We start from the raw sequence: 27,186 nt of genomic DNA, 5'->3' as shown, positions 1-27,186 counted from the left end.
ACCAAAGAGACTTACTTCTGTCAGTTGTGTTTAGAATATTACTCAAAACCAAATCAAGCTGTTTTGGGCTCTGCCAAACATTTGGGTGAAGTTCATAGGAGCCTTATTGAAATGAATGCAAAGAGAAGATTCAAGAAGAACATTACTAAAACCCAGCAGGTTTTATTATTAAATATACCAAAACTTATAGTAAACTCTCTAATTTACAGTAAATGTAATAGCCTTAGTTACTGATAGTTACTTAGTTACTTAGTTATTGATAAACCTGAAAGTTAAAGCCATGTCTGAGACTCTCAGGACCTCTTGGAATCAAAACTTTTGGGAAAGTTTGGTGTAAACTCTGCAAATGCCAAAAATTGGGTTCCACACAACTCCAATTATAAAACCACACCCTGCAAGGTACTCAGCTGCCCCCAAATCCTCTTGAAGTCAGTGTGGGAGTAGAAGGTGCTTAGCCATTGAAAATGGTGATGTTAAAGCTAGCCTAGGTTATTTGTTTTTTCTTAAGAAAGATCACAGCAATTTGTATCAGAAAAACAATATACATAGACCTGCTCAATGCATATGCGACAGGTATTTGTGGCTGAGATATTAACTTGCTGAAAGCCCTTCACCCTTATGTCTGATACCAGTTCCTAAGGAGATTCTTTCTTTTGCTGTAATAGTGAAAATCTTTTACAAAAGACAAGCTTTGTCTGGAATTGTGTTCTTTAAAAGATCAGCCTTTTCTATTAATTTTTTTTTGCAGAGCTTCCAGAATGCTAATTTAAACAGGTTTCAGAAAAGAGGCAATTAGGTTTTTTTCCTTCCAACTTTGAACAAATGGGCCAAGTCTTTCCTTCATCACTAACAACTTCACACAGTGACACATTTAAAACCTAGTGATCTTTTTTTAATGTAAATGTCCCCTATGAGCTCAGCAGCAGAGTTCACCTCAAGAGCGTAAACAGTTTGTGCCTGACAGGACGGAAACTTCTTTTAAAGCTTATTTGAGTCCAGACAAGTGCATCTGCTTGTGATATGGTCACTGAACATCAAGGCCAGTTATTGAACTATCAGGGTTGGAACATAAGGCATCAGATGCTCATTGCATTCTGCTGAAAGAAGCAAATGTGAGTGACAGTAGCTAGAGTCTAGTTGCTAGACCAATCATGGAAGCAGAGCACACACAATAGTTGCTAAAGGGCTACCCTTTGAAAGCCAAACCTGGTTTCCTATATCGGAGCACACAATTTCTAACGAATTGTGGCACAGACATACTGACCACCTCAATGTTTCACAGAAGGGGATAGGACATGTTCTCTGCCAAAAGCTAAGAATTGCCTGATCAACATCACGAACACATGGAGAATACATTCTTCCAGACAGTTGTTTCAAAAAACACCGATTCAGGCTTTCTGCACTGAACAAGCACTATAAAAACTAACCATTGGATGAGAAATACTTTATTAGATGAGAAATAACTTGTATAGCTATAGATCCCATTTTTTTTTGTTTATCTGTGACCTTGTTTCCAAACCCTTATATTTACTTTTATTTGAATCTCTATCTGAAGCTCTTAAACAAACTTCAGCTTGGTTTTACTATAGACACATCTAAGTGCTTTGTGCTAAGGAGAGTGTTGAACTGAGGTGAAGCCAGTGAAATAGGATGTACTGCTTCTGCAGACAGTGGACTGGTACGGGTATTGCACATATTCAGAAGATAAAGACTTGTGCACTTAAGAGTAACAAAGTCTCCATTTAAGGGAGTTGCGTTGTAGTACACGGTTTTTCCTGGTGGGTAGGCAAGGTTCTCAACCACTGTAAGCAGGTAGTAGTGAATCACTCTGGACCCTGTTTTTAAATGTCACTTATTTGTCAAGTGTATTTAGAATCACCAACATCATGTGAAATCAGAAGAAATGGAAGTTGTTTCCAGTTACAGAACTAGCAACCCTACCCCCAGGTTTATACTTCAAGTACAGTACTTAGTTTTAGATGGCTTATTAAAAACTCATCAGATGGGGAAAATGAGTAAGAGGGGCTTAGTATATTCTGGAAAGTATGTTGTTAGTGCCATTATAAAGATGCAGATGTCTGTCCCTGTATTACAATGAAAGTTAAAGAAACACTGTTTGGAAGCTATTAATACCACTTTATTCCCCCCCCTTTTTTTTACCGAATTGCGATAATCAGTAACATACTTCATATTGTTTAAAGGGTTTATATGGACAAATTAAAATGACAGCATAAGTGCAGGGTATGAATGGAGATCTTAGACTAGAAATGGCTTTTCTGAAACCAGTGCTCATTTGAAAGTAAATTACACATTCTCCCTGCTGATGTTTCCTAAATAGGCCAGTAAAAATAAAAAACAGTCCATCAGTTATGTCTCAACACACTGGAGACATAATACACAGAGTGTGCTGTGCTAGAGTGACTGTAGTAGCTCATCTAGTTTTGCTGAAAACAGATTAGAAATAACTTCCTGTGGGGTATGGAAAGTGTTTGTAATGGAATCTTGTTTAAAAATCCAGGTCTTGTTTAAAAATCCAGGTCTTGTATCTTTTCCACTAGGTTCCTTTTTGGGAGGCACTGCATGGTGAGAATACACAGTCTCCTTTTGTCTGAGACAGTCACAAAAGTGCACAAGATATGAGTGTCTGTGTACATTTTTGTGAGGTACTCCAAATATCATTAATTTCAGTTTCTTGTAGAAAGTGTACATTATCACTGTTATGCAAGGTTTTTTTTTTCAATAGAGACACAATTTTAATTATGTCAAAGTTGATATTTACAAAATCTAAAGCACAGCACATGTCCCTGATAATGTGCAAAAACCAAAAACCAAACTTACTTTGCATTGAGAAGAACATCTTGTGACAATCACCAGAAAGCATTCATCTAAAGTCCTTATTGATTGATTGATTGCCTTGCTTTAGTCATGTTGCCTCCTGTGTCTGGAGAATTCTCCCCACATACACCTGTCTGATCATGGCAGTTTTAGGTTTTCTTTGCGTCACCAGTGGTAGAACAAAATAACTGTACTGACATGAGGATCTTACCCAGTATGGTGAGGTAATCAGCCCTGAAGTGCATCAGAACAGCATTGATAGGAAAGCAGTGCACTCTTCTACCATTATTTGCTATAGTGGAATCCCAGAGGAACCCAAAGCTATGTATCACCTTGACAATTTGAGGTCAGATGCCTACAATAGTGAGAAATGTTACAGAGGCAAATTCTTTGGATAAACCTGAAACAATTTCTTTTCGGGTTGGTCACTGAATTGGAAAAAATCACACAAACAGCTCTACATGTTTGTGACGTGTTCAGTTACTGTGGCAATGACATCCATGTCACACATTTCTGCCTGCTATCAGAGGCAAGTTCTTAGAAGTGCTTCCCTCTTCCTTCTTACCTCAGTCAGTCTTTCCTGGATTCAGTTTTAGACAGATACTTTTCATACAGGTGCTAGACGTTGAGGAAGTTGGTGGTTGATGCTGTAAGCAATATATGAAGTATGGTATTCTCTGTAAGCTGAATAGTTTGCAAAATATGTTGTCTTTCATGCACAACTTCACATCAACACCTTAACTTACTGCTTTAGTTCTATATTTTGGGGGAGGCAGTGAAACTGAAGGACTTCTAAAATGTCTTCAATTAAATTCTGAAACTACTTACCCAAAGGCAAGTGGGTAGATTTGTTCCGATTGGTTCACACAACATTAGTTGAAGTTTTTAAAAAGTAATATTTGTTTCTTTATGAAAGTGATAAACTGTATATATTATTTTCACATTTCCCCTGCTTAAAATATACATAGATATTGGCTGCCATCCAGAGAGTGTGACCGCAGATCAAAACGTGGTTTATGGCCGACATTTCAAGTCAACACAAGGTCGCTGTATTTTAAATGAGGGTCAATTTGTAACTTGAAGTAAACGATAAGCAGAAGTGAACTAACATGCAGAATAGCAAGACCTCAGTTTGTGATGTTTCAGGACTAATTATATCTCTAGTTCAGCAAGATTTCGAAGTACAAGTCTAAGGTTAAATATATTAGTAATTGAGCTGGGTAAAATTTTTCAGATGGAACATTTTTTTCATGAAGACTGGGAAGTAGGGAAATCCAAATAATTTCACAAATTCACCACATTCCCTGGCTAAAAAAAATCAATCTGTCTTGTGACACCTTTAAAATGAAACATTTTGACTTGTCAGTTTAAAATGACTTTAAAACTTTAGTAAAATTAAATACATTTCAAATTAAACCACACTCTACTGAAAAACTTGCCCTGGGAAAACCTGAAATATTTTTTTCAGGTTGGTCACTGAATTGGAAAAAAATCATACATACAGCTCTAATTAGTAGTCTGCATATTTGGGAGGCGCTCACTTGCTGTGACGATGACAGCCATATCATAGAGACACATTTCTGCCTAGTATACGAGGCAATTTTCCCCCCAAACAATCCTTGTGCTGTACATCTCAGGCTAATCTTGACAAAAGAGTTGAGTTTTACGCTAAAATTCAAGCAACTCAGCCTCTGTAACATCAGTTTAGGAAGTGAATTCATCAGCCTCTTGCTAATTAATGTTAGTACCATTAGCATAAATTGCTCAGCTCAATTCAAAGGGACTAAAAGGGACCTTGAAAGATCATCAGCCCCTTCTGCTGTGGCAGGACCAAATAAATCTCAACCATCCATGGCAGGTGTTTATCTAGCGTGTTCTTAATACCCCAGTGATGGGGGTTTCACAACATCCTTTGGAAGTCTGTCCCAGTGTTGAACAATTGTATAGTTATAATTTTTTTCCAGATATCTAACCAAATATTTAACCTATCTTCAATTGGTGAATTGAAGCAGTTTACTGACTGTCTTATCTCCAGTGGGCATGATCCATTTAATCAGTACTATCACCTAGTCAATTAATCCCCATTTTGTAGTGGTACATTTGATTTTTCCTTCGTAAGTGTAGTACTTTACATTTAATTTGTATTTAATTTCATCTTGTTTATTTCAGATCAATTTTCCAATTCTAAAGGTCCTTTTGAATTCTAATCCTATCCTCATAAAGGCTTTCCTCCCAGTTTGGTACATGCACAAATTTTATAAGCTTGTTCTCCACTCCATTATCTAAATCATTAATGAAAATATTAAATGAGCCAAGTCAGACCCCTAAAGCATCCTACTAGATATCCCTCCCAATCTGATAGCAAATCCTAAATAACTACGTAGCCATGTTAATCTGTAACTGAAAATAACTTAAAAAACAATGAATGGTCCTGTGGCACCTCAGAGACTAACAAAACATGTACATAGTATCTGGAGCCTTTGTGGGCACAACCCGCCTCCTACGAAGGCTAATAATGCTATCTACTTTTTTTGTTAGTTTTTGAGGTGCTGCAGGACCACTGCAGAACCAGTCCTTATTTTCAAAGTTTTCACTTTTAGAGCATAATCTCTCAATCAATTATGAACTCAGTTTATAGTAATTTCCCTAGTTTTCAGATGAGATTGTCATGTCAGGCTCTATTAAATTAATCTGCCAGGGTGGATAACAAGAAGAAAAGGCAACATTTAGGAGACCAAGTCAATATCCACATTGTCTTGAGAAGCAGGCGTAAGCCACTACAGTCCTTGATGAACTGATGTAATATGGCACCTTCTGACTAAGCAGTTGCACACTGTTTTAGTTTTATTATAGCATTTTGTTCCCCTCCTTAAGCCCCTTTTTGTGGCTGAGTTTGATATGTGAAGCAACATTAAGGGTATGTCTACACAGCAAAGTTATTTTGGAATAACAGCCGTTATTCCAAAATAACTATGTGAGCATTTACATAGCCATTCAATTATTTTGAAATCATTTCAAAACAATGGGTGGCTTACTCTGAAATCTGAAAACCTCATTTTATGAAGAATAACACCTATTCTGAAATAACTATTTCAAAAGAAGGTGTGTATTGATGCTCCACTTCGGCTATTTTGAAATAGCCCCTCACCAGGGCCATTCTAAGTTATTCCTTCCCGATGCCTCCTGGGGCTCTAAATCAAGATATCACATCTACATTAGGGAAGTCTGCCTCGGACTAATTTTGAGGCTTCTGTACAGTGTAGATGTGCTATTTTGGAATAACTATTCTGGAATAGAGTATTCAAAAATAACTGTGCAGTGTAGATGTACCCTAAGACTTCAAAGTTCTGTCTTTACACTCATCTAATTTCTCATTTCCCTATCCCACAGTCACAAACTTCAGTCTCAGTGTTCTGAAATGAAATCATAAAGGAAGATACTGTGATCAGTGTAGATAGTGCCTCCACCAGGTGCTGGTGCTATATTTTTTATCATCATGATAGGTTGTCTTGTAAATTACAATGTTGTGATTCTGACTTGGAAGGTAGAACTAGCAGGGAATTAAGTGTTCCAATCAATCCTTATTATTCTATAAGGGTACGTCTACACTACAGCGCTAATTCGAACTAACTTAGTTTGAATTAGTTAATTCGAACTAAGCTAATTTGAACTAACGTGTCTAGAACTAAAAACTAGTTTGAATTAGCGTTTTGCTAATTCGAACTAGCAAGTCCACATTGAGTGGACCCTGAAAAGGGCTTAAGGATGGCCGGAAGCAGTGCCGGCAGGGCATCAGAAGAGGACTTAGAGCGTGGAGATGCTGTCTCAGGCTAGCCGAGGGCTGCGCTTAAAGGGTCCCGACCCCCACCCCGGACAGACAGTTCTCAGGGGTGCCCCGCTTGCAAAGCAGTCCTGGCTTGGATTGCCCGGAGTACCCACACTGGGCACATCACACCACTCGGCCATCAGCCCGGCTGCACTTGCCGCAGGCTGCGATCTGGGGACAGGGGGCAATCGGGGGGCTGCAGGAGAGCTTCCACCCCCAGAAGCCCGCAGAGCCAGCCCAGTCCTCCCCATCGGGGGCTCGTACCCCATTCCTCCCTCACCTCCTTCCACTTACCCCTCCCTAGCCCCCCTTCTTATTGATGTACAAAATAAAGATAACGTTTCTTCCAACATTGACTCTGTCTTTATTGAACAAAACTGGGGGAGACTGGGAAAAGGAGGTGGGAGAGGGGAAGAGAAAGGCTGGGAGAGGGGAGGGCAACTAATATGATCAGGGGTTGGGAACAGGTCCCAGATGAAGAGAGGCAACAGAGACTGGGACTGTTCAGCTTAGAAAAGAGGAGACGGAGGGGGGACAGGATAGAGGTCTCTAAAAGCAGGGGTTGGGTGGAGAGGGTGCATTCAGAAAAGTTCTTCATGAGTTCCCATAAAGAAGGACTAGAGGACACCAAAGGAAAGGAATGGGTAGCAGGCTTCAAACTAGTAAGAGAAAGTTGTTCTTCCCAAAGCAAATAGTTAACCTGCAGAACTCCTTGCTGCAGGAGGCTGTGAAGGCTACAACTAGAACAGAGTTTAAAGGGAAGTGAGATCAAGTCATGGAGGTTGGGTCCATGGAGTGCTATTAGCCAGGGGGTAGGAGTGGTGTCCCTGCCCAAAGTTTGTGGAAGGCTGGAGAGGGATGGCATGAGACAAATGGCTTGGTCACTGTCTTCGGTCCATCCCCTCCAGGGTCCCTAGGGTTGGCCGCTGTCGGCAGACAGGCTACTGGGCTAGATGGACCTTTGGTCTGACCCAGGACGGCCATTGTAAGCTCAGGGCTCAGGGTCGGGGGTCTCAGTGGACCCCCTTGATTTTCATTCACACCTGCTCCTGGGTGGCCAGGCTGGCAGCTCTCCTGCCCTAGACGGCCACTTTCCTGTGCCTAGTGCGGAGATCGTGGACGAGGTCCACGATGTCCGCACTAGCCCAGGAAGGTGCCCGCCTCTTGCGGTCCAGGGCAAGCTCCCGGGAGCCGCCAGCCTGGTCCTGGGAAGAGGGGGTGGACTGGGGGACATCGGGTGGGTGGCTCTGTGCCGTGCCAGGTGCAGGGTCTGCTGGCTGGGTGCTGGCAGGCTTGCACCTGGCACGGGCACCGTAGCCAGCCTGTGCCCCTTTAAGGGGTCCGGGAGGGGGGCATAGAGTTTCCCTGGTGTTGACCAGAGTGGCCACCAGGGAAACCTGGGGAGGGCTAGCCTCCCACTAGTTCGAATTAAGGGGCTACACACCCCTTAATTCGAACTAGTAAGTTCGAACTAGGCTTAATCCTTGTAAAATGAGGTTTTCCTAGTTCGAACTAAGCGCTCCGCTAGTTTGATTCAAATTCAAACTAGCGGAGCGCTAGTGTAGCGGCTATGAATGTTAGTTCGAACTAACGTCTGTTAGTTCGAACTAACATTGTAGTGTAGACATACCCTAAGTGAATATTGCAATAATTTTAGGTAACATTTTTTGGTAGTGCTTTTTGCATCACTTTGTTAGAAAGTCTATGTAGAATCAATGATAAAGAGACTGTGAGGTTCTTCCCATCATAGCTGAAACAGGAGAATTAAGGAAATAGTGGATAGGAAGTAAACAGTAATTGTAACATGTATCTCTATTGGACTCCACAATAGTCTGCAGCAGAAAATCCACATTGGAGAGTTTATGATTTGGGAAATTCCATAGATCCAATTAAACCCAGGATCATCACCTTTAATATAATGTATTATTGTTTATTATTTTTACTGTGGTAGCACCCCAACGCCCAAAAGAAGTTCAGCACAGTTTGAGTACAAAAATAGATATGGCCTCTGCTGTAAGAATCTAAAAACACATGAATTTTGTTCTATGACTTTCTGCTTCTGGAATTAGGAAGGAGTCAGGATGTTGGAGAATGGGGTTGGCTTATCTGGAAAGAGGATCTTGTCTCCCAACTCCACATGTATTGCAAGATCTCTGGTGCCAGTTGGAAGAGCTGGTGCGCTCACATGTAAATTCCATCTATGTTATTTACTGAGGCTCTTTTCCCAACAGCCATGCTGCCAGTCCCTCCTTCACAGACAGGAACCAACAAAGATTGATATTTTTAAGATCAACCTTAAGATGTTTCCCTGCTATTTTCAGTAGCCTTGTACTCCAGAAATTCCGCCTTCTTATTAAACCATGCACCCCTACAATGCACTCATATAGAACCGCTATAATACATTGGTCATTGACTGAGCCTTCATGGATCTGGAGGTGGGAAAGGGAACTCCATCTCACTGGCTTCCTCTGACACAATTTAGCCCATATATGAACGTAGGAATTGTCCTGTTGGTGTACACCCACGTTCCATCTAATTGAGTATCTGGTCTCGGAAAGTGGCCATGACTAGTTGCTTCAGGTGAAAATGAAGAAATCCTGTTGCTGGAAGATGTGGGATAATTTGTCCTCCATGAAAGTCTCATTCTGAATCCCTAATATTTAGAGATTGGCTTGACCTCTGAGCATGGGGCTCTACCTCTCTTATAAAATTATTTTTGTTAACATGCGCTTTCATATGGTCCTGCATCCCTTTGCATAGAGTGATTTGTAAGTAAAACACAGAATATTTAAATGAGCATTTGCATTAGATTAGATATTCTGGAATTCACTTGAAGGAGTATATCTGGTATGAGCAGCAGTAAAGTGATACCTATATTGAAGTAATAATCTTCATCAGAACACCAAGAAGTATCTTGCACTATGTTAATTTCCCCAGTTTAATGTTATAGGATTATTCAAAGCCATTATTTGTGTTTGTTTAATCACAGATGATCTACAAAAAAAAAAAAAATGGTCCCTTTGTGCCTTTTTATACAGTAGAAATGTAGCTTGAAAGTTCATTTAAAAGATAGGTGTTCCCTTCACCTTTTACCATTTTTTGGCATTAGAAATTCAAGTCTTATCTAGCCTAAAAAGCTTTGGAATGAGTAATGGCGTTACACAAATCAAGAGACTGAAAGCTAAGAGAGGGATGAAGAAATGAGAGAGGGATGAAGAAATTTTTACCCATGCTGTGCAAAACTTCAATGATTAATAAACAATTTGATAAGTGGCATCATTGTTAAAGACTAAACTTCTTTGCTACTTCAGTTATGGTGTGCTAAAGTAAGAACAGACTACATTCCTGATATTTATAATGTTAAAAAAAATTATAGTACAAAAGCTTTAAAGATGTCTAAAATGCAGAAAGAAGCAAAAAAAAGGGCAACAGCCCCATTTAAAATTGGTCTTCACAGACTTTTTAATATAGGAACCACGATGCAGTATTGTTTGTTGATCTAGGACCCAAGTGCAATAGGTACTGTACAAACAGAACAAAAATATTATCACAAGGTTACAGTCTAAAGTATCAGCTGAATTTACATGTTGCTGCCATGGCTTTTTGGGACATCCTAACAGTGAGCTATTCACAGTGTCATAGCTATATGGGCATTTAGTCTCATAGCAGCTGGTATTCCCAGATTTTTAGAATTTTCTTGTCAAAATGAGCATAATGAATTTGAGAAATTTTAACCTTCTTTTGTTCATCAGAGCTTTGCCATAAGAGATAACGACTTATGATGCTTATGTTAAGTGGAAATAACCTGGGAAGAAAGATATATTTTTTGAGATCCAGCATTAAAAGTGTAAATTCCTTCTAACTTGTACAAGAGATGTCTGGGTCTAGCTGTTTTCTTCTCCTCAGTGAAAATAATCTCTTACTGTGGAATCCTCTGAGACTTTTCCATTATGACAGCTCTACAAACAAACCAACTTTCAGACCCCTACCCCTTCTCCTCACAAGAGTCTAGAAGATCAGGTGTTGAGTAAACAAAGACTGACTGGAGATCAATGAAAACTCATCTGGTACAACTCCAGATGGCACAACCCTGTCTTTCTAGGGAAGGCTATTAAAAAAAAACAAAACTGAAGGACATATAAATAAATCTGAAAAGCTGGAGCTTCACATGTAAAAAAGAATCCTAACTCTTATTTAGCAAGAACATCCTTAAAATAAATGAAAACTGCTGTGTTGTCTTTATTTAATACAGTGTTGAGAAATAAGGATATAGGATATTTGCACAATACAAAAGCTAATATACTCCATACACTAATCCTAAATTGCTACTTCCTCTGGCTTCTTTTCTCATTTGTGATAGACTACTGAAACCAACCACTATAAAGGTATTTTTCTATGCACCTTTTCAGTGTAGTCAAGAACCAGTTCTTAGGGGTTAATTAAGGTCCTGATGAGAAGCCTGTTGGAGTCAATAGAAAGACTTCCCTTGACTCAATACACTTGTTGTTATTTAGATATGAGAGAAACAGGAAAAAAATCCTCTGAAAACGTCTGCATTTTAGAATAAAGAAATAGAACTGAATTTGAAAATCCACAAATATTTGTCTTAGGCCACTTCTCCATTTGTGGGGAAGATTGATGCTGTAGTGGTTGATCTTTTGGCATTCGATTTCATGGTTCTAGTAAAGATCTGCTAAATCAAATGCTGAGGGCATCCCTGTCGCCACTGGTACCCATACTCCTAGCGAGGAATAAGTGAAGCTGAGAGGAGCATTTCTCCCTTTGACCTCCTACTGTGAGGATGGAGCTCAAGGTTGACTTAAGATACATTGACTCCAGATATATTTTTTACATAGCTGAGATTGTGTACTTTAAGCTAATGTTCCCCTGTAGTGTGGACCTGGCCTTAGAACTCAAAGCTACCTCTGCCCCACCTACCTTCAGTCCTCTGCTGCAAGCAGCTTCTATGTTCAGGCATTAATCTTAATAGCCTTGGGTCTCTCGTAGTTATTTACACCATGCAAAGTAGGTGCAAAATGGTACCATCACAAATCTCCTGTCACTTGCTTGGTGATGGCATTTTAAGCTTTCCACTCACTTTGCAGAGAGATAAATGAGTGCACAAAGCAGTAGTGAAGACGGCTGCTAACATGGAGAAGATTCCTATAAATTGAAAGCAATTCAGGGTTTCATGGTTTCTGTATTCAGATACAGGCAGTCCCCGGGTTAAATGGATCCGACTTACATCAGATCCCTACTTACAAACGGGGTGAGGCAACCCCGCACTAGCTGCTTCCCCCCAGCAGACCAGGGAGACGCGAAGCTAGCGCCCCCCCCCCTCCAGCAGACCAGGGAGACGTGGAGAGGCTTTTCTCAGCAGACACCTCAGCTTGAGAATAAAGGACTGAGGGAAGTGAGGTGTGGGAGAATAAAACTGAGCTCTGGAGAAATGTTTGGCTAGAGTTTCCTCTACAATATGTACCAGTTCCGACTTACATACAAATTCAACTTAAGAACAAACCTACAGTCCCTATCTTGTACGTAACCCGGGGACTGCCTGTATTTTGGAGGAAAACCTGAATATACAGGGTTGGAGTCTTTAGATCTTTATGAATAAAAATCAGCTTGCTGCACTACATAACATACTGGGAAATTTAAGCTTTGGAGAGAGTTGTTTAGAAGGTTGACCATGCCAAAAACAGGAGAGTAGGAACAATTGATGTAGCATGGTAATGGTAAATTGGGTTAGTGTGAGTTTTTAAAAAAAAGTTGTTGTTCAGAAAGAGTAGGAATACTATGAGTTCAAATATTGGTAAATGGTGCACTAGGTTGTGGATCTGATTGGATGTGGAAGCCCTGTTTTTGGTCACTCTCAGACAAGTTCACCTTTGCTTGCACAGGTGCTCAGTAGAAGATAATGAGGCACTTGGAGGCCGCTGCGCAGACAGATTGTTAGGAAGAAAGTCATATTTAACAACAGTGCCTTCTTGAAGTTCATTTCATTTTTTTTAATTGTATCCTTTGGTATATATGGTTGTGACTATTTTCTTCCACTATTTGATCTGAGGAAGTGGGTCTGGCCCACGAAAGCTCATCATCTAATAAACCATCTTGTTAGTCGTTAAAGTGCTACATTGTCCTGCATTTTGCTTCAGCTACCCCAGACTAACACTGCTACATTTCTATCACTCTTCTTGAAGGAAGACTCTAAGCCCAGTTGCTACATGGGGAAATGAGAAGCCAGGGGTGGGTGTTAGCTCTTGTTTTCTAACCATTTGAAATCAGTTTGGTTTGTTACATCTGGTATAAATCTTGCCCTCTGGATAGGGGCAGAGTGACAGCTGATGTCCTTGGGATTTTTCTGACTTCACCTGCTCAAAAGGGGCAATGAGGGAGCCTCCCTTCTAGTTTTTAGGCTAGAGAACAATGATCGGTATTGTTCATTTAGTAGAATAAAGCAATCTGGGTTCATTTTTGTAAGGTGACCACTGTTCATGAGGAATTAGTGGACAAGGCCAGATAGGGTTTGGATGAAAGTTAATAATTATAAAAAGGAGGAACTATACGAGCAGTAGAATTATCATCATAATGAATGGCCATGCAGTATTGGAAAGTGACTTTGTGCTGAATAGTTAATCTGTTTGGCCAACACGAGGAACTGATGAAAGCAGGAATAGGTAAAAAGTTTTTCATGGGAAAAAAATAGTAAGTGATCAAAACCTTTAATTACATGAACCAAAACTATGCCATAAAAGGGGGATTAATTAAATAAAAATCTTTTTGAGGTCAGTGACATGGTGCAGGAATAAGTGAAGGGCAGAGTGGCTTTATTTTGTGAGCATTTCAATGACTTTTCCAGAACGTGTGTGTGTGAATGACAGTCACAAAAACATCTGTGCATGTTCTCTGAGAAATGCTATGCCAGCAGCATTCTTATAAGTAATTTGCATAGCAAAGTGTCCTATAAGCTGAAAGCAGGAAACAACATAAGCCCCCATGAGCACTCTACCAAGAGTGTGTGTCAAGGCAGGCAGTAGGGTGCTGAGCATCCATGTGTGACATGCGGGCTGTGGTTGTAGGTAAGCTGCATTTTCAAGTTGTAGTCTTTGCAGTTCTTTTGTCTCCACTTTACAAATAGCCAAGGTTTCTTTATACATACTGGCTACGTCTACACTGGCACCCTTTTCCGGAAATGCTTAAAACGGAATAGTTTTCCGTTATAAGTATTTCCGGAAAAAGCGCGTCTACATTGGCAGGATGCTTTTCCGGAAAAGCACTTCATCCTACATTGGCAGGATGCTTTTCCGGAAAAGTGTCCGTGCCAATGTAGATGCGCTTTTCCGCCAAAAAGCCCTGATTGTCATTTTCGCAATCGGGGCTTTTTTGCGGAAAAGAAATCTGTGCTGTCTACACTGGCCCTTTTCCGGAACAGTTTTCCAGAAAAGGACTTTTGCTCGAATGGGAGCAGCATAGTTTTTCCGGAAAAGCACTGATGATTTTACAATAGATTGTCAGTGCTTTTCCGGAAAAGCAAGCGGCCAGTGTAGACAGCTGGCAAGTTATTCCAGAAAAGCGGCTGATTTTCCAGAATAAGTGGCCAGTGTAGACACAGCCGCTCAGTTTAGAAAGCAGCATGTTGGAAGGGCCAAGATTGCCTCTCAGAAGCCTGCCCCAGAAATAAGTGAAAGCCAGCTTCTTTTGACAAATAGGCTTATAATATTATAAGGCCACTGAACTCAGGAAAGTTAGGTTTGTAAATGACACTTGTCCATTTGGTTCTTCTTTCATCCTCTCTGATGCGTGAAAAGATCTTGCAATGAGAATATAAAGTAACTTGAGTACCTTGAGAGACTTCCTTTAATTGAATTTCCTTTGCCTGCAAATGTTCACAGAAATTTTTGATAGCTCTTTATTCAGCCAGGAAAGAAGAAAGTATTTGATCAGCCTTTAGTTTTATTTCAATTTTACTTTGTGTCCTTATTATTTTGCAAGGTGCTTATTTCATTGAACACCACATATTAAATGTAGCCTTTAATTCTGAGTGCCGCTGTGTTCAAATGTCCCCGTCTACACACTCATGTAGGCCAGATTTAGATGCCTAAAACTAGAAGCTTCTTTTGAAAACATCAGCCTTTATCTATATATTTTAGAAATGTGCATCTGTCTCTTTTTGAGCCTGTTTGTTCAAGAACTCCTCCTAAAAGGTAAGAACTAAGACCAACACATTCGGTATTCAGCTTCCTCTTAACCCAGCTTAAAACAAGGTCAGGATTTGGTTGTGCCAGAAAAATGGGAGGTGGCAGGAATTGGACTGCTTTCCATAACATGGAAAGGGAAGGGGCAGAGAAAGGAGGGAAGTGAAAGTGAGGGTCACCGAGAAGAGGGACATGACACTGAGAGTAGCTACTGGGGGCAGCCATATCACCTAGAGAATGGCCAACAGGGCTTGGACTCTGTCATCTTGTGTGCCCCCAGACTGAGTAAGTAGCTCCCGTGCTCCAACCCTTTCCCCCATGGCCCTAACCTGCAGCATCGGAGTGGGGAGAGAGAAAGTCCTCTAGTTCATAGAGATTCATGTTCATTTGAGAGAGATGGTTACACTTTGTCATTATAATAATCTCCATTATTCCTTTTACTAAACCAAGGGTTCTTCAGAAGTGCACATGATTTATAAAGCTCTGTACATCTTCTATGCCATCCAGGTACATGCAGGCTGTGTCTAGACTGGCAAGTTTTTCCGCAAAAGCACGTGCTTTTGCGGAAAAATTTGCCAGCTGTCTGCACTGGCCGTGTGAATTTCCGCAAGAACACTGATGATCTCATGTAAGAAATCAGTGCTTCTTGTGGAAATACTATGCTGCTCCCATTTGGGCAAAAGTCCTTTTGCACAAAAGCTTTTGCCCAAAAGGGCCAGTGTAGACAGTTCAGATTTGTTTTGCGCAAAAAAGCCCCGATGGTGAAAATGGCGATCGGGGCTTTTTTGCGGAAAAGTGCATCTAGATTGGCCATGGATGCTTTTGTGCAAAAGTGCTTTTGCAGAAAAGCATCCATGCCAATCTAGACACTCTGTTCCGGAAATGCTTTTAACGGAAAACTTTTCCATTAAAAGCATTGCGGAAAATCATGCCAGTCTAGACATAGCCGCAGCGTATTGTGGCATTCTGCCTCAATACCCAGAAATCTCAGTGTTGAGAGAAACTAAATAAACAGAAGTCAGAGGTGGTAGTACAGGAACATTGTGAATGGAAAACAAATATGACAACATAAGATATAAATGGAGGCTGTGTCTACATTGGCACCCCTTTCCGGAAAAGGGATGCTAATGAGACACTTCGGAATTGCAAATGCCGCGGGGGATTTAAATATCCCCCGCGGCATTTTCATGAACATGGCTGCCGCTTTTTTCCGGCTTGGGGTTTTGCCGGAGAAAAGCGCCAGTCTAGATGGGATCTTGCGGAAAATAAACCCTTTTCCGGAAGATCCCTTATTCCTACTTTCAAGGAATAAGAGATCTTGCGGAAAAGGGTTTATTTTGCGCAAGATCCCATCTAGACTGGCGCTCTTCTCCGGCAAAACCCCGAGCTGGAAAAAAGTGGCAGCCATGTTCATGCAAATGCCGCGGGGGATATTTAAATCCCCCGCGGCATTTGCAATTCTGAAGTGTCTTATTAGCATCCCTTTTCCGGAAAGGGGTGCCAATGTAGACACAGCCGGGGTGTATTTGTTCTGGAAGAGTGCTTAAAAATCTCTTAATTATTAGATAGACAAGGTGGGTGAAGCAATATCTTTTATTTGATTGACTTCTATTGATAAGAAAAATATTAATCCTAAATCATTAGGCAGACAGAATCTCTAGGTCTCATTCTTGTTTGCAGTGGTACCCTTCTGAAACGAACATGCCACTTTTGTGTTAGCCATAGTGCCATAATAGAACATGTACATGAATGTCAGCTGCAGAAAGAGCTATGGTATGCCCCAAGGTCAAGATTTCTATCCTCAACTTTAAATACTATGTTCCATAATCTGCTTTAACATCTATAGTGAGAGGGATTTGTCATTCCTACTCAAAGATGGATGAAGTCTGAAAATTGAATAATATTTTCCATTACCACTTAATGCCAGAGTAATATTCACTAGGGAGTGGAGACCTCTTCACTCCCTCTCTGTCATCTTGCTGCAGGAGAATTATAGACTATGTGGTGTAAAATGGTTCATTGGGATTGTTACTTTTACATAATGAAGCTGATGGGATGTAAAGAAAACAAATGCAGTGTTCCTGCAGTGTAGGGGTCATAGTGATTTGTGATACAATGATTTTTATTTTTTTGTTTTTGGTGAGCTGATAAACAGGTAGAAAATAATGACTGAAAAGAGAGGTTCATATTAATCATCCAGGTGAAAGCATTGTGTGTATTCCACACGAGACACAATAGCTTACAAACAGAGTTGAAATACTAAAAAAATATTCTTCAGATTGTAGAGCATTCTGCAGGGAAATTATTCTTCCCCCTTCAGGGACTGATTAACACAGAAAGGCTGTAGACTCTCAAATGAGGGGGGAAAGACTTCCAATATGCTTGGGTTTAAAAGCTAATGGAGAAACCTTACTGAAACAAAGTTGCATTATTTTATTATTCACTTTGTTATAGTGGTATCTAGTGACAAACTCAGATTGTACAGTGCCTAGTACAATGAGAAGCCAAACAGAAAATAGGAGGTGGTTCCTGTCGCAAAGACCGTGCAGTCAGAACTGACAAAACACGGAAAGGAGTTTAACACACAAGTGAAATGATGGCTTACAAATGTCATGTTATTTCCATGGGTTTCATTTTTGTCAGATTTTCTGGGAGGAGATTGATGGAGACACAAGAAGGGAAGGAGAAAAGAGAAGATGCAGGAAGAGGAAGAGAAGGTGGGAGTGGCTGAAGGAAATGAGTATGGTATGTGGACTGAAGCCAAACTGAAGGGGGGGGGATAAAAAAGAATGTAATAGGCCTGTCATTTTGGGAGTTGGCTAGTGCTCTATGGTCAGGGGGCCCATGAATTCTTTGGAACCATGGAACCACATTACATGGCAACAACTCCTGAATCACATGGCACCATTGATTTATTCTACAGCTTCCCAGCAACCTCAGTCCCTCCGCCTCCAGCCAACACTCAGCTATATCTCAGTTTAAAAATGCTCATTGATGTCATCAATTATAAATTTAGACAGTGACTACTATTGAGGGTGGAGTTTTGTATTGTGTTTTAAAGGGGGTCTTCCTTCCGTCTATGGGCCTGTTGTGTAGAAAATGGGGAGGTCTTAAGACCAACTACAGATACGATGTGAATGGAGTCCTTGTCTACTGTGACTATGGCAAACAATCAAGTTCAGTTAAGGTTTTCTGTCAAGTTACTGGCATGCTCCCATTGTAACAACCATTAAAGGTACAGAAAAGAGCAGAGGGAGATTGAAGGATTTGAAAAGTAAAGAATTAAGAAAAACTTTCATGAGTACAGATGGTATTATTTCAGGTTGTAAACTAAATGAAGAAACTTAGTGTATAGGAGGGGAAGTATCAGAGGGGTAATTGTATACATTTGTACCCATAAAAACGAGGAATCCAGTGGCACCTTAAAGCTTTCATGGGCAAAAAAAAACACATACTGAAATGCATGCCCACAAAAGCATATTCACAAATATATCTGTTAGTCTTTAAGATGTCACCAGACTCCTCATTTATCATTGTATGGGAAGGTTATTCTATAACTATTTATTACCTCCAAATTCATATAGCATTTGTTGCTCTTTTCTCCAAACTGTTCAGTCTCCTAGAGATGGGACGCTAATTAGTGTTCCACTGGTCTGGTTCCTTATGCAAATTCCTGTGCAGGCCAGTTGGCTTTGGACAAATCACATTATCCTTCTGTGCCTCAGTATATCCATCGGCAAAATGGGCCATGCCAGCCCAGGAGCTTGGCACTGGTTCTATTCCTCTTGAGGCTTTTAGCAGCACCTGGTGAGGTTTAGAAAATTTAGCCTTAACTGAGAGAGATGATCATGCTACTAAATCCCAAATGGATTTTTAATCATTGCTACTCTGCTTTGAGCGCATTGTTGTATGGAGAATGAAAATACATTAGGGGAAGGCTTTAGGCAGTCAGTAATGTTACTGTGCTAAGAATTATAGTCTATGTTTATAGCTATTTGGTTTGTGAAAATAAATAAACTAAATTCTGAAGTATCTTATCATTTCTGCTATTTAGAGAGAAGTTTGTCATGAGTGAGTTTTTTCTGGAAAGATTGTTTTTCTTTTCTTTTAGGGGAAACTTCTGTATTTTTTAAAAAATTCAATGAAATTAAGCTGATTTCATAAAAATAGCAGGGTTAGAAAAATACCAAATTCCTTCCTGATTTAAGTGGATCCAAGGGTATGTCTACACTGCATGCTTCTTTTGGAATAAGCTTTTTTGGAATAGATGTTCTGGAAAAGCTTATTTTGAAATAGTGTCTACACACAAAAAGCGAAATGAAATAGTGATGTGCTATTTCAAAAGATAGCATCCACACTGATTGTATGCAATCTTGCATTTAAGGCCACCCAGAACCAATTCAGGCAGGGCATTAGCTCAGCAATTGCTTCTGGGTGCTGCTGCCTAAGGCTATCTGAGGGTATGTCTACACTACCACCGTAGTTCGAACTAGGGTGGTTAATGTAGTCATTCGAAGTTGCAAATGAAGCCTGGGATTTAAATGGCTAGCCTGGGCTAGCCACACTAGGATCCATTGGCGGGGAGGGGTCTTGAGTAGCCTGGGCTTCCATAGGTGCCATACACACACCTGCACCAGACAGCATTGTCCCAAGGAGCTGGTGCTGCCTCGAACATGCAGGCATGCCCATATGCTGCACTCCAGAGTCTATGTGCATGCGTGCATGTGCCCTTGTCCCCAGCCTCCTTTAGCAGTGGCTGTTGGTGGGAGGGCATCCCCATCCTGGGGGTCAGAAGTGTGTCTGGCCTCCCCAGAAGCTGTGAGCTCTGGGGATGCTCTGGGTGTGCCTCCTGGAGCTGCGTGGCATAGACTGGTGCTGCAAGTGCATCCACATGCAAGGATTGCAGCGTGATGAGCAGGTTGAGAAGGCTGAGCAATGATTGCACCACAGCCCCTCAGCACCCACCACCCTTCTGCCCTGTGTGTGTGTGAAAAACTAAGAGCACTCACCTTATGATCCCTTCCCAGCTTCAGAGGATACCTGGGACACATCCAGGCCTTGTGGTACCAGCTCCAAAGTCAGCATAGTGACATCCTCCTCCTCCTGGGTTATGACCGTGGGCAGGTAATGATGGGAATCTTCAGCCCCTAGTCCACCACCAGGGGTGGGGAAAGGGCGGCACTGCCCCCCCCCCCCAAGATGTGGTGCAGTTCATCATATTAGGGGCAGGAGGGGGATCCTGCCCTAGAGCATGAGCCACACTACCTGGCCCTGGCGTAGGCCTGCCACAGCTCCTTTACCTTGCTACGGACCTGCTCCAAGCTCCTGGTATGGCCCTTTATGGCCAGCCCGTCAGCGATCTGTCTGTAGATATCCACATTCCTGCATCTGGAGTGGAGATCCTGGAGGTTTTTCTCATTGCTGCACACCTCCAGGAGGACTAGGTTCTCTGCCCCAGACCAGAACAGCACACACCTTTTGCAGTCCCAGCAGGATGGGCAGGGGGCTTTTTGGGGGGAGGGGAGAGGGCTTGTGGCTGTGACATGTTGCCCAGATGTCAGGAACTGGCAGCTGTGCTGAGACTGGAAGCTCCCAACGTGTGCTTCATGCTACAAGCCCTGTCCCTATGTAGGCAGCTTTAAAAGCTGCCAAGGAAGAGAAACTATAGAGTTGTGATGAGTATGGATGGAGTGGCCAGCAGGGCACATGTTATTTCCTGGAGGCCTCTTTTTTTGGCACAGCTCCCCATTCCATGTCCCCACACACTGTTTTCCAAAAAAGCTTTTTTGGAAAAAAGCTTATTCCTCGTGGAATGAGATTTACCACCATCGGAAAAAGCCGTCCATTATTTCAACATGCTGTTGAAATAATGGAATGGCAGTACAGACGCTAGTGTTGTTTTTCTGGAAAAATGGTGCAGTGTAGATACATCCCAATTACCAGGAAGGCTGGTGAGCCTAATTTAGGTTATATGGAGTGTTGTAAATTGCAGTTGGGATCTCTCTAGTAAAAGAACACTCATGCGGCATTCAGTCAGTATGCCACAAAAATGCAACCTACATGTGTTGAGGAAGAAGTAGTGGAGGATGGATAGCAGGAACAGCAGTTACAGTAAGAGAAGGGAGCAAGATAAATTGGTAGAGGTGATATCCCTGTGATGAATTGCAGAGCCATGAGATAAACTGCATATATTATGCACTTATAATTGCCTCATTTGCACTCTGCTAATCTATATCCTAAGGGACTTATTCTAAATGCCAAACTTCTGAGCTGATTGAAACTACCACTGCTTTTGGAAATGCTGATGCACTGTTTCTTCTTTGTTAAGAAGTGTATGTGGGAGAATGTGGGGGTTTGTATTCATTTGAGTTTCCCCCCTCCCTAAAATCTCACTGGCTCAAGCTCCAAAAGTGGGAAATACTTAATCCTGCTCTAGTGACCAGTTTAAGATTTGACTTGCCCTGACCCTTCCCACTTACAAAGAATTCCTTTACGTCACTGAGAAGTGGATACTCCCAAAGTTCTCCTACATCTCTCTTTAAATGTCACAATTTTAATATATACAAATATTGTGGACTTGACGTTAGGTTTATTTTTTCTGACCCTCTGGACACATGGTGGGTAAAAGTCTTGTTTAAATAAATTTATATGTTTGTGTGTGCAATATACTGGGCATATGAAGAACATGTGGTAGTGTGGTATAAAGGTGTATATAAGAATTGATTTGGGAGGAACTGCATAACATGTAGCCTGGCAACATGAGTATCTGTGGATATATGCAGAGGTGCATTTTCAAACTTTGCATCAATTAGGCCATATCTCCACTTACTGGAGGATTGACACTCTGGCGATTGATCCTTCAGGGTTTCATATAGCAGGTCTAGTAAAGAGGTTGTGACTGGAGTGTTTCTCCCATCAACCTCCTGCTGTGGGCCCACCACAGAAAATCAACACAAGGTACATCAGCTCGAGCTACACAATACAGGTAGTTGGAACTGTGTATCTTGCATCAATTTTCTCTGTCTTTGTAGACCTGGCCTCAGTTAGGGTATGTCGACACTAGCCCACTAGTTCGAACTAGGGAGGCTAATGTAGGCATTCAAAGTTGAAAATCATACCCGGGATTTAAATATCCCACGCTTGATTTGCATCTTCCCGGCCGGTTGCCATTTTTTTAAACTTACAAGTCCGGACTAACTACCCGTGTCTACACGCGGCAGGGACCTGGTAGTTCGAATTAAAGCCCTAGTGTGAACTACCTGTTATTCCTCCTGAAATGAAGTTTAACAGGTAGTTCGAACTAGGGCTTTAATTTGAACTACCAGGTCCCTGCCGTGTGTAGACGCGGGCAGTTAGTCCGGATTTGTAAGTTTCAAAAATTGGCGACCGGCCGGGAAGATGCAAATCATGTGCGGGATATTTAAATTCCAGGCTTGATTTGCAACTTCGAATGCCTACATTAGCCTCCCTAGTTAGAACTAGGGGGCTAGTGTAGACATACCCTTAGACTGCTACATCTAAAACTTGAGGCACCCATTTTTGAAACCTGGCCTATCCTTATCTGTGAACATGCATATATCTAACTGACATGAATTACAGAAGGAGTACAGTGATTTAATGGTAAGTCCCTTAGGGTATGTCTACACTACCACCCTAGTTCGAACTAGGGTGGTTAATGTAGGCAACCGAAGTTGCAAATGAAGCCCAGGATTTAAATATTCCGGGCTTCATTTGCATCTTACCGGGGCCATTTTTAAAGCCCCGGTAGTTCGGACTCCGTGCCCGCGGCTACACGCGGCACGGAGTAGGTAGTTCGAATTAGACTTTCTAATTCAAACTACCGTTACTCCTCGTGGATATTTAAATCCCAGGCTTCATTTGCAACTTCGGTTGCCTACATTAACCACCCTAGTTCGAACTAGGGTGGTAGGGTAGACATACCCTCAGGTCTCTTAGTGGTAATTTTTAGTGCAGGAAAACCAATAGATGAACTACACCACAGAAGAGCTGTTGCAAGGCTTTGTTTGGGCACTGGAAAACTAATCATGGTTGGTTGATAGCTGCAAACAATCAAGAACTTTTCTTTTTATTTAAAAATATACACATGTAAATTATGCTACATGACACAGTCTATTAAAAGTCTTGAAAAGTTTTGCTAAAAATGCATTACAGAATTGTTGTGAGATAGTATTCTCCATATTTCACATATAGGGGAAATGAGGTCATCATTCTGCTGTCATGTGTATTGGTGAGATTCCATTGATTTTGGCAGCATTACTCTTGATTTTACACTAGTGTAACTTAGAGCAGAACTAGGTTTTTGAGTGACTTGCCCAGAGTGACATATCAACGCAGTTACATATCCAGGGATAGAGCTCCAGTCCCCTGCCTCCTGTCCCTATGCTCAGACACACAACGTTTTATCCATAATATTGAACTAACAAACATGTTGATTGTAAGCCAAATGTAATTAGTGTGGCTCAAATATCTGCTTATTGTTGTATGCCATCACAATATCTGGGCATTTCTGAGAAGCCATTGAATTTGGTTTTAATTACTAAGTTATTTGCCATGAATGTTTATAAAAGATTTATAAACCACATCGAGTTTCAGAAGGATTTTTCCATACAAGTTCTGCAATGCTCGGGGAGGGAAAGGAGGCATTTAAAATCAAAGTGGGACTACTACCAAAGAATTCTAATTAAAACACCAGTTATATTGCATTTTCTGTGGCAGAAATATCTTGTGGCACCTTATACGGCCAAAAACATTAATTCAGAACTGTGATATTGCTTTGCTATTGCAAATTAATTTAAAAATATGTTTAATGCTTTGACTTTTACTTTGACGCTGTGAAACTGTGTATCAAATACAGCAATAGGGAGAAAAACGATCTACATTTCATGAGTGAAATATAAAACCACTTGCTGGAGGGGCATTATGTTTTTGAATTAAATTTTACTGAATATCACTGTTTCAGAACATGCAGGAGATTTTTGTTAGTAAGATAGATTTAGGGTCACTAACAAAAGAGGGCTTTCGTTTGCAATTTTAAGGATAAATAAAATATTGACTGTGTTCCATAGCATGCACTGCTAAACTGCAGACAACAGTAAAATTTCCCTGTTGCAATATAAATATGGTATAAAAGTCGATTAACCAGTTTTATGTTTTTATCTGAGCTTGCAATTCATCTGGACTCAAATCACAAAGATGAAAACTGAGTTTTAGCCATAGCAAAATAATAAATAAAACCAGGATACAAAACATAAAGAACGAACAATGAAACTTGTAGCAAACAAAACTGTTTCTTCATCGTGAATCATGCCCTGCTTAATTTTTCTTGAATAACTGTCAGTCTCTACCATGTAGAATTAAAGAAAGGAGACATGTATAGAGTATGTTGTTGTCTTTGTGCATTCTAGGCCTGGATTTGTAGTAGTGTTTTATCTGCAGGGTTGGGTGGGGAGACAGATCCTAACATGCAGAAGGAGACTAAACAGGCCTAAATATGAAATATTTTTGGTTGACTATTTACAATTTTTCCAAAATGTGCCAAGATCATGAATCAAATTCTGAATAAAGTTTTCCACCTACTATATCAAAATGCTTTTTGCGGTCACTTTTCATGGTGCCAGTGTTTTTGTATTTTAATTTTGAACACTATTATATACTATTGCAGCTTTACAGTCCAACCTGATATTGCTGACTGAAGTGTGTTTGGCATTATTAGTTTGCATCTTTTAAATTGTATATTATGTCCAGAAACATCATATTTCAATGTCTCTTTTTAATCCCAAGTATTAAAAACTAAAATTGCATATGTGTCTATTAATCCATAGGAACAGAGCCACACTGTAAACCACAAAATATTTATCTTTATAATGTATGCTGTATGGGCCTGATCCTGAAATTACAGTAAGCAATTTTGTTCACACGGGATCTGAATAAGCTTCTACTGCAGTCAATGGGAGTTTTTACTTTGACCTGAGAGCGCTTTGGATTTATTTTGTGGGTAGTCCCACATATTTACTTTACTTGTTTCTATTATAAGGCCTAAAAGTTGTACCTTGTAAAGCCCTTTGGAAACACAGCTCTCTTAGACCTGGCCTACACTAAAGGGGAAAGTCAACTTAAGATATGCAACTTCAGCTACGTTAATTACATAGCTAGAATTGAAGGATCTTTATTCAGGATTTCGTGCCATCCACACAGCTAGAGGCTGACAAGAACACACATTCCCATTGGCTTCCTTTACTCCTCATGAGGAGCAGGACTAATGGTGCTAACGGGAGCACCTTCTCAGTTTCAATTAGCAGGTCTTCACTAGATCTGCTCATTTGAACCCCAGAAGATCGACTGCGGCAGCGTCGATTTTCTGCCTAGTATAGACAAGCCTTTACTGAGTAAAGGTTTGGAGCTAACTCTGTCTTGAAATGTAAATATTACATGAAATACCAGGTCTTGTCCAACATGTTCAAGTGCATACAGATCTCCTGTGGCACTGCTGGGAAGATAGCACACATCTATCTGCCTTGTACCTTGAATACAAAATCTCCTTTATCTCTAGTTCCTGAGCGGTATCTCTCTAGTCCTACTGAGTCTGGCTTAAGATCACTCTTAATGAAGCTTTTTGATATCAGTCACCTTGATTTGAAAAGAAATATCAGCTTCTGATTAGATACAATTTCTTCTTGGTCCAGTTGCTCTCCTGGTATATATGCCTAGCACCCAAAACTTCAGTACTTCTGAGTAGCATGAGTTCTTCTTTACTCAGGAGTTAACCCAAATCCAAGAAATCTTCTTTGTTCAGTATCACCTTCTTTGTAGCATACCTACTACATATGGAAAACTAACCCAGCCACTCAGTAAAATTGTGGGCTTTAAGGGTGAATCTACACTGCACCTGGAGCTTGAAATGAGCTATGCAGTATGAGCTACACAAATTGAGTATCTTATTTCAAGTTACATTTGAAATAGCTTATTTTGAAATTTGGCACAGTTTACATGCCGCCAAATTTTAAATAGAGTGCTATTCCAAAACATCCCTTACTCTTCATGGAATGAGGTTTACAGAGGTGTCCGAATAGTGAGTCCATTATATTTTGAAATAACAGGTTTGCTCAAAAGATGCAGAATAGTTTTTTCAGGATACCAGAAGTATCCTGAAATAGTGCCATAGTGTAAACATAACCTAAAAGAACATTCCCCTTCATAGTGCAGAGTCGTAATCATGAGTTTAAGAGGGGTAGCCGAGTTAGTCTGTAACTGGAAAAACTTAAATAATAATGAATAGTCTAGCTCATGGGTTTCCAAACTGGGAGGTATGCCCCCCCTGGGGGGCATGAAGAAATTCCCGGGGGTGTGTGCAAGATGATCCAGCCAAACACACCCCCGTCAATCCCACCCCAAGTTTTGCTGCTAATTTTTTGGGGGGAGGGTGAGGGTTTCTCAAAAATCAAAAAGGGGGCATTATGCCGAAAAGTTTGGGAACCACTAACAAAACATGTAGATGGTATCATGAACTTTTGTGAGTACTACTCACTTCTTCAGATGAATGGAATATTACATGTCCAGTTCCAAAATAAATAGGGGATGGGGGGAAAGGAAGGGAAAAAATAGTGAATTAGAGTGTTCATGTTATAAGAAGCTGATAGAGAAGGTACAAATTGTTTTTAAGTACTTATTGCTTAGTTGGTTAAGTCATTTGGAAATGGACTTTTAGTACTGCATTCATCTGAAGAAGTGGGTTGTACTCACAAAAGCTCATGATATCATCTACATGTTTTGTTAGTCTTTAAGATGCTGCTAAGTTTTCCTATAATTATTTTTTAAAGTTTTTCTATCATTAGTATTATCCATATTTATTGTCAAACTGCTTGGTAAATAATATGCTCTTGATTTCATTTTGCTCTCTGAAATTAAGCCTTTTTTACTGAAGATTAAGTAATTATAGATGTATAATTCTGCAATATACAAAAATAAAATAGCTTCTAACCAGTGTTCGTATATCAGCAGAAATTAAGATTTAACTCAAGCCAGCAGGAGTTTTTCCATGGAAATTCCAAAGAAAAAGAGCTTGGTCTAAAAATATGAGTGATTTTCTTTCCTCCCATAGTGAGGCTGTGAATATTAATGGAGTTTTTTTTAAGCAGACCAATTTTGCACTGAGAACATAAAATCCCTATATCATTTTTTTTAAAAAAAGACTGTCAACACAATGCTGGTTCAGTTAAATTAAACACACGTTGTTACATGCTCATGAAAATTGAAGTCCTAACAATGAAACTATGGTAGACATTACGCATCTCAAGGTCACAAACTGTGCAT

General features: G+C 40.6%; 1 long non-coding RNA gene across 1 annotated transcript in view; it reads left to right on the top strand.

Moving 5' to 3' along the window:
* LOC112547006 (uncharacterized) overlaps window positions 1-18,772 on the top strand; it is a 195,492-nt gene extending 176,720 nt beyond the window's left edge. Inside the window, exon 4 of the long non-coding RNA XR_012906808.1 lies at window positions 17,500-18,772. This is a non-coding gene — a long non-coding RNA (uncharacterized LOC112547006). The remainder of the gene's footprint in view (window positions 1-17,499) is intronic.
* The last annotated feature ends 8,414 nt before the right edge of the window (window positions 18,773-27,186 follow it).

Source organism: Pelodiscus sinensis, chromosome 12 (assembly GCF_049634645.1).
Source record: "Pelodiscus sinensis isolate JC-2024 chromosome 12, ASM4963464v1, whole genome shotgun sequence".
NCBI classification, from domain to species: domain Eukaryota; kingdom Metazoa; phylum Chordata; order Testudines; family Trionychidae; genus Pelodiscus; species Pelodiscus sinensis.
This window is presented reverse-complemented; position numbering and strand designations above follow the sequence as displayed.